Source organism: Perca fluviatilis, chromosome 2 (genome assembly GCF_010015445.1).
Source record: "Perca fluviatilis chromosome 2, GENO_Pfluv_1.0, whole genome shotgun sequence".
NCBI classification, from domain to species: Eukaryota; Metazoa; Chordata; class Actinopteri; order Perciformes; family Percidae; genus Perca; species Perca fluviatilis.
In genome coordinates this window covers 4,893,734-4,906,525 of record NC_053113.1, presented here as the reverse complement: position 1 = coordinate 4,906,525, position 12,792 = coordinate 4,893,734, and the positions used below count along the sequence as shown (strand labels likewise).

The window sequence follows — 12,792 nt, the reverse complement described above, 5'->3', positions numbered from 1 at the left end:
CTCCAGCTTTTGCAAATTTTGCCCGTTTTGATCATCAAGCTTTAGCGGAATTACTCACTATGGACACTCCACTAATTGCTAGAAAATATACACATTCAGACAGCATTTTCAGCTGTTAGAAAGTTGTCAATTGTTGGAAAATGGGCGACATTGGTCCGACTTTCTACCAACTCCACCAGACCAGACTGGACATGTCAAACTCTAACGACTCCATCCGACAAACGCCAACAAACACAGACGGCCGGCCCACACTGACCCAACTGTTGGTGTTTGTTGGTGTTTCTTGTTGTTTGTTGGTGTTTGTTGGTGTTTGTTGGTGTTTCTTGTTGTTTGTTGGTGTTTCTTGGTGTTTCTTGGTGTTTCTTGGTGTTTCTTGGTGTTTCTTGGTGTTTCTTGGAGCAGTGTGAGAGCTCCTTAAGGGAGAAGGTACCATATTAAGGACCAGACATGTACAGTTCATTCACATGCTTTTGTTTCATTGAAAAAGTAAAATATCTTTGGCTGTATTACTGCATGTCGCTATTTTTTGTAATTAGTTTTTTAGCTTTTTTGTTATTTCTGTGGTTTTTACTGACTTTTTGTAGCCTGGAAATCCAGACCCAAATCTGAAAGATTAATGTTTCTGGCATTGAGTAATGAAAATGAGGTGAGATGGACTTAAAGCCTCTCCAGCAGGACTCTGTTTAGAGGAGGTTCACGAGTGCTTAAAATAGGACCTTTAGGTCACACATGGTGGTCACGTTTCTGAAGCTGCCGTTACATTATAATCCTGGGGAGCAAAACAAGTCCTGAGAGCTTTTTAAAACGCCACCGCCAACGTTTTTCTCTCCTGCAGCTCAGAGCGTCTTTTTGAAGTTGGAAAAAGTTCAACTTTTCTGAAAAAACGCCCTACGTCCATTGCTTTTTTGACAGCCGACTAATGACAAGCGGTGTAGCCAGACCTATCGTTTCCATAACAACAAGAAAACATGGAGTCGGAGCGCAGCGAGTTATAAGATATGACCGGGTGCTCGCTGTACGGGGAACTCACTTTGTTTTATCTAACGTTAGCATCTCTCTCTCTATCTTTGTGAAGTGTGTGTGTGTATCGTACCTGTGTGGAACGTGGAGCTAGCTTACATTTGGACTGCTGTCGATGCTCCGTTACTGACTGAAAGATTTAATGACTGTAGTCACTGACTACTCATTACACAAGCTGAACATGTTTCCTAAAATATGAAATCCATTCCTCCTCTGTCTTCTTTCCCCACTGATACCAACAGTGAAGTCTTCAACACAAACATATTAATGTGGGAGGGAATCAAACCTCCAACAGACACAATGAGACAGCTTTTCTGTCACATTGATGACATGTTACTGCAGTAAAAGTACTAATAGCACATTGATGACATGTTACTGCAGTAAAAGTACTAATAGCACATTGATGACATGTTACTGCAGTAAAAGTACTAATAGCACATTGATGACATGTTACTGCAGTAAAAGTACTAATAGCACATTGATGACATGTTACTGCAGTAAAAGTACTAATAGCACATTGATGACATGTTACTGCAGTAAAAGTACTAATAGCACATTGATGACATGTTACTGCAGTAAAAGTACTAATAGCACATTGATGACATATTACTGCAGTAAAAGTACTAATAGCACATTGATGACATATTACTGCAGTAAAAGTACTAATAGCACATTGATAACATGTTGCTGCAGTAAAAGTACTAATAGCACATTGATGACATGTTACTGCAGTAAAAGTACTAATAGCACATTGATAACATGTTGAAGCAGTGAAAGTACTAATACCACATTGATGACATGTTACTTCAGTAAAAGTACTAATAGCACATTGATGACATGTTACTGCAGTAAAAGTACTAATAGCACATTGATGACATGTTGCTGCAGTAAAAGTACTAATAGCACATTGATAACATGTTGAAGCAGTGTAAAGTACTAATAGCACATTGATGACATTTTTGTTGCTGCAGTAAAAGTACTAATAGCACATTGATGACATGGTACTGCAGTAAAAGTACTAATAGCACAGAGTGAAGTTCCAGCAGCTGGCTGAGCAGATAACTAACGTGGAGAGAAAAAGACAGACTCTCTGCTCCCTGAACTCAACACAATATTAAAATGAAAAAGTGAAAGACTTACGAACCGGACTGCTCTGATTTAGGGGGTTTCTCACGCTGCAGCTCCACCTGGAAGACCTCTGGGACACGGGGACATCTTATCGTGTGTAAAAATTAAACAGAAAGACCACAAACTCTCTCCCGTTAACTTAATGCTTTTATTGTGAAAAGAGACAGAACTCAAAACTAAACATGACACAAGTCAACGGCATTTCTACAATTTCATGATCACACACTGTAAACCCGAACGTTCAAAGTAATTAAATAGATTAAGTAGTGTATACTCAAAGTTTTAGAACAAGTTCTACTAACTTAATTTTGTCAAGTTGGTGTAACATGTTCTTCCTTTTGAGTATTGTTAACTAATATTTTTTGATTAAATGGAACTATTTTGTGTATAAGTAAGCATAACTTAAAAACATAACTTAAGTACAATGTAATAGAATTGAGTAATAACATACTAAGAATGATAAAGTCCTGTTATTTCTATTGTTTAAAATAGGGATGTTTAAAAATAAACTGAATTTATATAGCACATGTTAAAATACAATAAAATCTCAAAGTGCTTTACCAAATAAGTAAAATCGATCATAATAAATAAATTGCAATAGCAAATGGTCTGAAATGCATTAGACATTAGTGAAGGACAAAATGTATTTATTTTTTGCTTCATCAGTTTAATGTAGCCTATATATTCTTTTTATTTTTTTAAGCAGCTGCAGGGATAATTTTGTATGGAGAGTTAATCTCTGATTCAACCTGCGAAGCAGAAGGTGGCGCAATTTGCACACTACACTGATTCCTTACCGCTCTTTGGAAAAACACAGAAGAAGAAAAGTTTGAACAACGCAGCAAAGGCGGGAAGCAGCAGACAGTAGGGTTGCAGAAACTACCACCCGCAGCAGCAATCAGGCTCAATGGACTTACTGTAAGTTTTGAATGTTAATATTCATTCGCTTTTACTTCTTTTATACATTTTGTATGTGTTTGTCTCAGAGAGCGTAGACCTTCCCAAGCCCCCGCCCTTCACTGGCTTATCCGGGAGTCTTGTAGGGATTGGCAACTTGTCAGATATAGGTTAGCTGCTAAAGAGCTAGCTAGCCACTTAGCTAGCGAACAATAGCGTTACCAGAGACTATTTAGAAGGACTTTGACGTTCCGCACTCCAGCAGCACAACTAGCGACATAGCTACCACTAACCGACTCCCTGAAGAATTTGACGACGGATGAATCTAGTAATCACACGCTCATTCCCCGCTTAAAGGTGGTGTTAGAAAATTAGTTGTTAGTAGAAGCACTAACAGACACCTCGTATGCGATAGTTAGTTTTTGTTGCTGGAAACTTTCAATAGTGCACAAAAGAGCATAACGCGACTCAAACTGAGTTCCTACACTGCAAGTCCGCGCTCTCTGTGTAGCTTCTAAGGGACGCTAGTTTTAAATTCTGTGTGAGCAGACTGTCTGAGACACGGAGATTGCTGTTAACAGAACGGAGTCAACTGCCCCGCTCGTTTGTTGCCTAGCCTACGTGTGTTGCTCGGTTTTAAACAACGACGACCCTGCTGGAGGCAAGCTGCTTTCATGACAAAGATGAATAAAGTAAAAACCCTTAACAGTAAAGCTTTGGTTTGTAGAAATGGTATTATTGTTGATTAACCATGCACTAAGGTTCAAGTGTGGCTGCTTTTCTTTACAGTAATGTTAATTTTGCTTGATGGCTTTAGTAACTTGACACTTATGGGGATTAAATGAAAAGATCATTAACAGGGAACATTTATAAATGGAAGTATTTATAATTTGACACTCTTTGAATCTTTTAATTGTTCAGTTTCAGATCAGTTTATGCCTTTGCATCTTGCTGTTCCAGTTTCAAGAAGTTAAGGAAGATAACTGGAGATGTGATAACGATACCAGGTAATCCAATGAATGTGAATTCTTCTATCACCCCCTCCCCGCCCTCTAAATACCAATAACTTGAATTGTTGTTTTTTCTCAGACAAGGTTTTAGTGTGGTAACCCCAAATCATACGCACTCCCACATACACACATCATTGTTTTTCTACTTGCCTGTTTGATCAAAATAAAGTGTTTTGCTGTATTTAAGTCAACAAATAATGAATGTGTTCTGTTCACAGATACTACTAATCATATTTTACTTAACTTTGTATTTGCTTGCAAAAATTGTTGAAGAAGACTGAGAAGAAACTGACCCTCATTAGAAAGATGATGGAGACCACATTTCCCCTACGCCGACAGACCATAGTGATGTCCCGCCCACCAGTGAACGACCTCGCGGACCTCAGGCCTGCCTCGCTCTTAAAATAGAGTCTGAGGTAATATGGATCAGCTCTCTCTTTAAAGTGAAAATTGTGATTCTTACTCATTTGGCTGATATTTTTGCTTTATGAATGTGTGCAAGATTCTTCAAATTGAACTGTTTTTTAAAGTGTTGTTGCTGTATTCTCCTCTGGCTGTTATTTCTATGTAGTTGTATGCAGAGTTCCAGCGGATTACAAATCAGAACCTGCCCAACACGTGCTATGCTGAGCTTGACCGCTATCTTCCTCGACTGATGACCTTATTCAGACGGAAGGCATCAAAAACTGGGAAGACAGCAGATGCTCTGGCTGAAATTTTAAAAATCCACGATGAACAGGTAAATAGATTTTTACACATTTCATAGGTTGAATCAGTAGAACATTGAACAGGTTCAATGATTGAAATGAGCTTTTGACTTTCGCAATTAGTCCACTTTGTTTGCCATTTGTCTGATTGCATTAAAGATGTTAACAGGTTATTTGTGGACATATGTTCTGTTTGGACTGTTTAAAATCAGCTTTATGTAAACTCTTCAGTATATGCAATTCTGTTTTTATCTGAATAGGAAATCCATGACATACACACCAAGCGCACTACTGTTCTCCACGTCCTTCCTGTGTATCTGCGTGAGGACGTCTCTGGATGTTTAAGAACCTGCACAGTGAGTCTCCTTAAGTCACTAACAGATTCTGCTGTGTATTATCTAACCCGTAAATACTAACATTTTATTCAATGTTCAGTAAAACATTTTCTTGTAAATGTCCTTGGTTTCAGTCAGCACTTAGATTCTCTGGTATTTTGGCTGATTCATGTGTGCAGAACATGGATCTTATGTTTTTCAACTCTTACAATGAGACCCAGGTCTCTTTTGTAAAAGTGGTATTGGATTTCAATGGGACTTGGTTAAGGAAAGACAAATTATGTCATCTGTTCTGTTCCATGTGTTAGTTTGTGATTAGTATCTCTTTTTTCATTCATTCAGGATGAGTCTGATGAGCCAGAGCTTGATGGTGTTGCAGTGGGCCTCATTACTTTCATCGGTGACCATGACGCAAGTCCAGTCCACTACCACCCTGTGAGAATCACTGTCGTCATTGAAAGTGATGGCCGTGGTCAGCCTTCCCCAGACTTGGCGATGCCTTCCTGGTAATCTGTGGAGTGATCTATGCACTACACCTCAGCTATCCCAAAGCACTGACCAACACTTTTGAATTCACTCTAAAGATTTAACTTGGTCTAGAAAGTGGTAAACTATCCCCGAGGTTGCAGACCCTCAAGAATGAATTAATGATGTAGAAACTCATCTGAAAAAAAGGCTGCAGGGTAAAGCATTATAAAAGGCTAGTTCAAAGTTATCTCCTTTTGTCTAAATAATGCCTCAAAAAGTTACTGCACTACTGCAGGTGTTCAGCCAATAATGCCCCAACTACTCAATATGCCTTTGTTCTCATTAATATAATGCAAAAGTAACGCTAATGTTTTGTATGTTTTAATGTTTTTCTTAACCATTGTGGGCTGCGCAAGATGACTCACATTTCACTGTGCATTTGATATGGTTTGTAAAACATTTACATTTTAGAGTTTTAAGTGAAAATGTTCTTAAACTCTATAGAATATTTGAAATTTCATCCAAATTGCTGCCCTGTCGCCTTACTCAGGAATTAGCAAGGAAGCCAAAAGCAGTGTTTTTTCTTTTATAGCTGTAACGAACGATAACTTCATTTTGGTATTATTGTTTTTGATTACTCCCGATATTTTCCTGACTATCTGATTAGTTGTCTGGTCAATATCAGAAATGTGTGATAAATATTTATTTCCTAGGGCCTTAAAAGAAACATGCCTACCGTATTTTCCGGACTATAAGTCGCTCCCGATATAAATTGCATCAGTCAAAAATGCGTCATGAAGAGGAAAAAAACATATATAAATCGCCCGGACTATAAGTCGCATTTATTTAGAAATGTATTTCACAAAATCCAAAACTACACAATAGCACCCAGAACAACAGGCTGAATACGGTAGGTGTCCGGTATGTTAACGTAACACATTAACAGTTATTAAACTATACAATAGCACACAGAACAACTACCAGGCGTGGCGACGTAGCGAGCTAACTGCACCGTTGACAAGCCTCTCCCAGCAGCACGTTGTTCAAGCACCCATGTGTGACTCGTTCCTCCAGCTCTGGCCATCTTGCTTTCAGCCCGCGATTAGCCGATTAGCTTTCTTTGTTTTCTTCATTGCATAAGAGTCACCTTTTCGCCAGTCCTTCACAAGTTTCTCCCTGGTTTCAAACTTTCTTTCTGCTGCTTCGATTACCGTTTTCGCTGCATATTTTACTACCTGCAGTTTATCTCTTTTCTCTTTCTCAGTTGTCTTTAGGAGCAGCATTCTAGTTGTCACAAGCATAGAGCCCTCTTGCGGCTGTAGATGGTAATGTGTTCAGTATGAATTAACATTTAAAACATGTTAAATTATATATATTTTGATATACAAGTCGCACAAGTCACAGGACCAGCCAAAGTAGGAAAAAAGTTAGGCTTATAGTCCGGAAAATACGGTACTTATTGGGATTTATTCACAGTATCCCCAGAGTTAGATAAGTCCATACATACGCTTCTTATCTCTGTGCGTGTACTCTGTCTGAGCCCCACCCATGCCTAGCTTAGCACAGATCCTCCGGAGGTATCTGGCTCCATCTATGCTCCTAATAAGTGACAAAATAACGCCAACATTTTCCTATTTACATGTTGTGATTTGTACAACATGTGCTAAGCTAGGCTAGCAGTGGGTCGCCAGACAAAGTTACAACACACACTGAGATGAGAAGGGGTATTTATGGACTTCTCTAACTCTGGAGGATAGATTGAATAAGACAAAGTCCCATTAAGTCGCGTGTTCGTTTAAGTGACCAGGAACACATTTGGAAGGATAGGATCAGAGAATTTTGAGTTTTTCTTCTTAAAAATCTCTCAAATTTATTTATTTATTTAATATACAATTAAAGTATATAAGTATATTTTAAAATTATTTTTTATTTTAATTTATAAATGTTTTTCTATTTCATTTTAACATGTAACTGTTCAAAAGCAGACCGTTCAGCGACTTTAAGATATATTAAGTTAGTTAAACTTAATGTAAGTGAGGCAATCGGTTGCCTAAAAATTTTAAAGTTTTGAATCACATGTTTTAAGTAAACAAACTCAACATATTTGACTAATGTGTACTTAAAACAATGACAAAACAAACTAATAAACATTGAGTTTTATTAACATAAAAATTGTGTGGTTGTGTACTTATTTTTTAAGTTCTGTGAACTTATTCCTGTGGTTTGAAAACTCAAAACTGTAAGTCATAATAACTGAAAATAATTGAGTTCCCTTAACAGAAAACTAAGTCATATTAACTGCAAATATTTGAGTTGAGCTAAATGAGCACTTTTAATTTAACTGTTATCAAAAGGTACAAGTAGCAATTCAACCAACCTTTTAAGTTCGGAAAATTTTGACTTTTAAGTTAATCAACTTAAAAAAGTGAGGCAACTGATTGCCTCACTTTTTGAGTTCTGGTAACTTATTCGGGTTTACAGTGCAGCTTCCATCTTTAAAGGACAGGAAGTGGAACAAGTTTACAATGTTCACCAGGAATCTGTTCAATCATTCTGAATTATTTCATACAAAGTTCATTCATTAGTTTATAACAATAACCTGAAATATTTCTGTAAGTGTGATCCTGTACAGACTCAAAGCTTTTAGTCTGGCTCGCAGAATAATCACGAATTCACAAAATGTAAAGAGGAAAAAATGAGTGGAATAATTACTTCTGACATAACCAGATATTTTATAAATAATTTAAAAACACAAAAAAACTAAATGGGGATAGTTAATACATCTGATTTCATATACTGCTTTAGTAATAATATTTTTTCAGGGCTCTGCCTCTCACCTGAGACCATTGTCGACACATATGCAGGACGCAAAAAACAATAATTTGTTGCACTAGTCGGGACATCTTACCGTGCCAACGTTACAATAAAGGTTGCCTAAATGCCATAAACTTGCTGTCAGCTTACTAATTGATTGCGCGTTTTGTGTAGATTTGGACTTTGATACGTTTTATTCCACTTTGTTTAAACGGCGAAGTTCACCTCGTTCACCTGTTTGGAGCTGACTGGTGAATGTGAGGCTTGTATAGGCCTTGCTGGATACACCGGGACTCTGTTTGTGGCTCTACTGATCGCTGTGGATGACTTGTTTTCATGTCATTGGATTACGGCAAAATGCGGATCTTTTTTCTTAACGTGTCTTAACGTTTTATGGTGCGATTGCGCTTGGTTTCTGCGTTTGGAGAGGCATCTCAACAGACTGGAGGTCCAACACTGATTGGTCACTGTTAACCTCCAGTTAGTTGAATTTAAGTGTCGGGGCATTCTGCCACCGTCTGTCTTTATTGTGGTCCAACACAGCCGTGCCGCGTCAGTTTGGTTTGAAATGTGCTGGGGACAGAGGCGCGATTCGGAGGTACAATTTCCACAAGTGCTGGGTACAATGACGCATAAATTTTTTCTCTTTGCGGCAGGTCAGGTTTAATGTACCTAAACAATGACCAATGATTACCAAATTTCTCTCTAATATTGCTCCTCATAACCACGGAAAACTGTCAAAAAAGAACCCAAAGTCCAATTATTAAGGACGTTATCTGACATTTAGCGTTTCTGCTTCACATTTCCAGCCGGGCAGCGGGGCGGCTGTTGGTTGACTCTAACGGTTCTCATGGGCTTTATAAGTCCTAACATGAAAAAAGCTTAACGTGGTTTAATGTACCTAAACAACGATCAATCATCACACGTTTCTGGTTAGATTTTTTGACCGTTTTCAGTGGTTATGAGGAGCAATATGAGAGAATATTTGTAATCATTGTTTTTAGGTACTAGCTCTTTTCTCCTCTCGCCATAGCCTGTCAAGTTCTTTTGACAGGCATAAGTGTTCATTTCAAGATATGGCCATGATAAATTTGGTGATCGTTGTTGAGGTACATTAAACCACGTTAAGCTTTTCACGTTAAGCAGAACAGACAGCGTTTTGAACAGAGAAGCGTGCACCAAGCGCGCAGCAGCAGAGCGGCTGTGTCTGTACCTACCTGTGGGGACAGAGGTTGTTGTGGATTTTTGCATCTGTCGCTCAAGAATTATATGTGTTATGGACTTCTTTTTTTAACTAAATTGAGCTCGAGGTTTTAAAATGTTACAATGTAAATTCAAATCTGCTTAAAAAAATGAACATATGTTTATTTAGCATGTTTGTTTTGTCCATATGTGATCGTGCTGTGTTCCCCATGTCTCAGTTGCTACAATGAGTTTTTTTTTTTTGCCCCTGGCTCGAATGTCAAACTCCGCCTATGGTAGAAAGTCAATACTTATCAATGCATCACCTGTGTAGACCGGCATCAACATGTAGAAAGCCATATTTCACTCTGCTCTGTCTGCTCTGTCCACCGCGCTGGTTTACCCAAACACAGCTCTACTCTGCTAATGGAGAATTTTTACAAACAAACTAAAAGAAAAGCTGTCGGCTAGTCTAACTGTATCTTAGTTTGCACGTGAATGACGCGATCGGTATGTTCGAGTTCTTCATTCTTGATGATGATGATGATGTTGTATTATTTTGCAACAGCATCTTTCATTGCGAATGAGGCATACATGACGAGTGCACAGCCTGCTTATCGGTCCATTCACCATTAAAGCTGGGCTTTTCCACCTCTTTGACAGTGACATGTTTACCTGACAACAGCCGTTTCTTTCTGCTAGCATTTTCCACCAATCAAAACGCTGCATACTACAATAATGTTTCCATAACGACAGACTTTAACCATCACTCCTCAGTGAACTGGCCCTTGAAAAAATGTAGTTGACGACCCCGGCGGTACAGACTCAACTGATCAGCAGTGAGAAACAGGAGGAGACTCTCCGTCCTACACAGGACTCAGAGACACTGAGGAACCAGGAGACCTGAACCAGAACCCAGGATAGAGAGGCTGAGTGAATGTGGTGTTGAAGGTGTGGAGGTGGATCAGTGAGTCAGAGGAGACTGTGTAGAAGGACAGAGAGCCAGCAGGACAGTCCACATACAGCACTCTACCAGACAGAGGAGAGATTGCTACCTACCAGAGACAGAGAACCACAGCGATCAGAAGACTAAAAAACCAAAATACTCACCAGAGACAGAATACTCTACCAGAACAGAGAATCTACAAGACAAGATTACTACAGAGCAGAGGATTTAACAGAAGAGAAACGAGACTAACCAGAACAGGAGGAGATGTCTGCTACTCTACCAGAGACAGAGGAGGAGGAGATGGATGTTGTTCTGTTATTGTGACAGACAGAGTAACGACCATCAGAGCAGATCAGACTCCAGGACTGATCATTCCATCCAAACAAACAGTCAACACTGTCTCCTCTCCTCCTGATTCCTCTGTAACTCACTGATATATCAACCCCTCCTCTCGTCTCCACCTCCCAGTAACAGCGACCAGTCAGACCATCTCTACACAGCAGCTGAGGCCAGTAGTCAAACCTCTCTGGATGATCAGGATATGGCTGATCCTCCTCCACACGTGTCACCTTCCTGTTGTTGTCAGACAGTTTGAGTTTTCTGTTCACTGTGTTTGTGTCCAGTGTGAGTTCACAGGAATCTGACGGAGAGAAGGAGACACAACACAGCTGCAGTTATTAACCAATCAGCACTTTGATGATGACATCAGAGGGTTGAATGAGTGATGTCACAGTTTGATGAATGAAATTAAAAACACACTTACATCTCCATGGACCTGGTGTCAAATATCTGACTCCAGCAGGCTCCACCCTGAAAGGAGGAGGGGGGGGGGGGCATTACATCACTCAGAAAGAGAGAGAGAAGAAGAAAAGTAGACATGTTCTGTGTGTGTTTGTGTGTGTGTGTGTGTTAGTGTGTCTATGTGAATCTGTGTGTCTGACTGTGTGTGTATTGTGTGTGTGTTTGTGTGTGTATCTGTGATGTGTGTGTGTGTCTGTTTTTGTCTGTGTGTGCGTGTCTGCGTGTGTCTGTGTGTATCTGTTTGTGTGTCTGTGTACGTGTGTATCTGTCGTTGTGTGTGTGTGTATCTATGTGTCTGACTGTGTGCGTGTGTGTCTGTGTATGTCTGTGTGTGTGTGTTTGTGTGTGTTTGTGTTTGTGTTTATCCGTGTGTATCATACCTGTGTGTGTGTGTATTTTGTACCAGTGTGTGTGTGTGTGTGTATTCTACCTGTGTGTGTCTGTGTGTGTGTGTGTATGTGTGTGTGACTGTGTGTGTGCGGGTGTGTCTGTGTGTATCTGTTTGTGTGTCTGTGTGTGTGTGTATGTTGTGTGTGTGTGTGTATGTGTGTGTGTGTGTATGTGTGTGTATGTGTGTCTGTGTGTGTGTGTGTGTATCGTTACCTGGTGTGTGTGTCTGTGTGTGCGTGTGTGTTGTACTGTGTTTGTGCGGGTGTGTCTGTGTTTATCTGTTTGTTTGTCTATTTGTGTGTATGTGTGTGTATGTGTGTGTTGTTGTGTGTGTGTATGTGTGTGTGACTGTGTTATTGTGGTTTTGTCTTTTTGTATCTCTTTGTGCGGTGTGTGTATGTGTGTGTATGTGTGTGTATTGTGTCTATGTGTGTATGTGTATGTGTGTATGTGTGTGTGTGTGTGTCTATGTGTGTTATTGTATGTGTGTGTCTATGTGTGTGTGTGTTATTGTGTCTATGTGTGTGTGTGTGTGTGTGCTGAGACTCAGAGGAACGATCAGACAGGAGTTAATTATTTTTTCATCTAACACAATCAGGGTCAACTACAACTCCCATGATGCTTAGACACAAAAATGTAACAAAAAGGTTAAAAATTGTGTGTAGTATGTGTGTGTGTGTTGTTTTAATTGTGTGAGTATTTGTGTGTGTATGTTGTGTGTGTGTGTGTGTGTGTGTATCGTACCTGTGTGTGTGTATCGTACCTGTGTGTGTCTGTGTGTGTGTGTGTCTGTGTGAATCTGTGTGTCTGACTGTGTGTGTATGTGTGTGTTTGCCTGTGTGTGTGTGTGTGTGTCTCTGTGTGTGTGTGTGTGTGTGTGTCGCTGTCTGTGTTTGTGTGTTTGTGTGTATCTGTGATGTGTGTGTGTGTGTGTGTGTGTGTGTGTGTGTTTCTGTGTGTGGTTGTGTGTGCGTGAGTGTGTGTATCGTACCTGTGTGTGTGTATCATCGTACCTCTGTGTGTCTGTGTGTGTCTGTCTTTGTGTGTCTGTGTGTGTTAGTGTGTCTGTGTGAATCTGTGTGTCTGACTGT

General features: G+C 39.6%; 1 protein-coding gene and 2 long non-coding RNA genes across 14 annotated transcripts in view; 2 read left to right on the top strand and 1 right to left on the bottom strand.

Moving 5' to 3' along the window:
- LOC120570840 (NLR family CARD domain-containing protein 3-like) overlaps positions 1-12,792 on the top strand; it is a 590,579-nt gene that overhangs the window by 345,667 nt on the left and 232,120 nt on the right. The window lies entirely within an intron of this gene.
- The window catches only part of LOC120571679, a 223,234-nt gene that overhangs the window by 181,572 nt on the left and 28,870 nt on the right, over positions 1-12,792 (bottom strand). The gene's annotated exons all lie outside the window — the stretch shown is intronic.
- Positions 3,858-5,082, top strand: LOC120571684. Its single transcript, XR_005641263.1, has 4 exons — positions 3,858-4,052; positions 4,329-4,405; positions 4,627-4,794; positions 5,023-5,082. It is a non-coding gene; the product is annotated as an uncharacterized LOC120571684 (long non-coding RNA).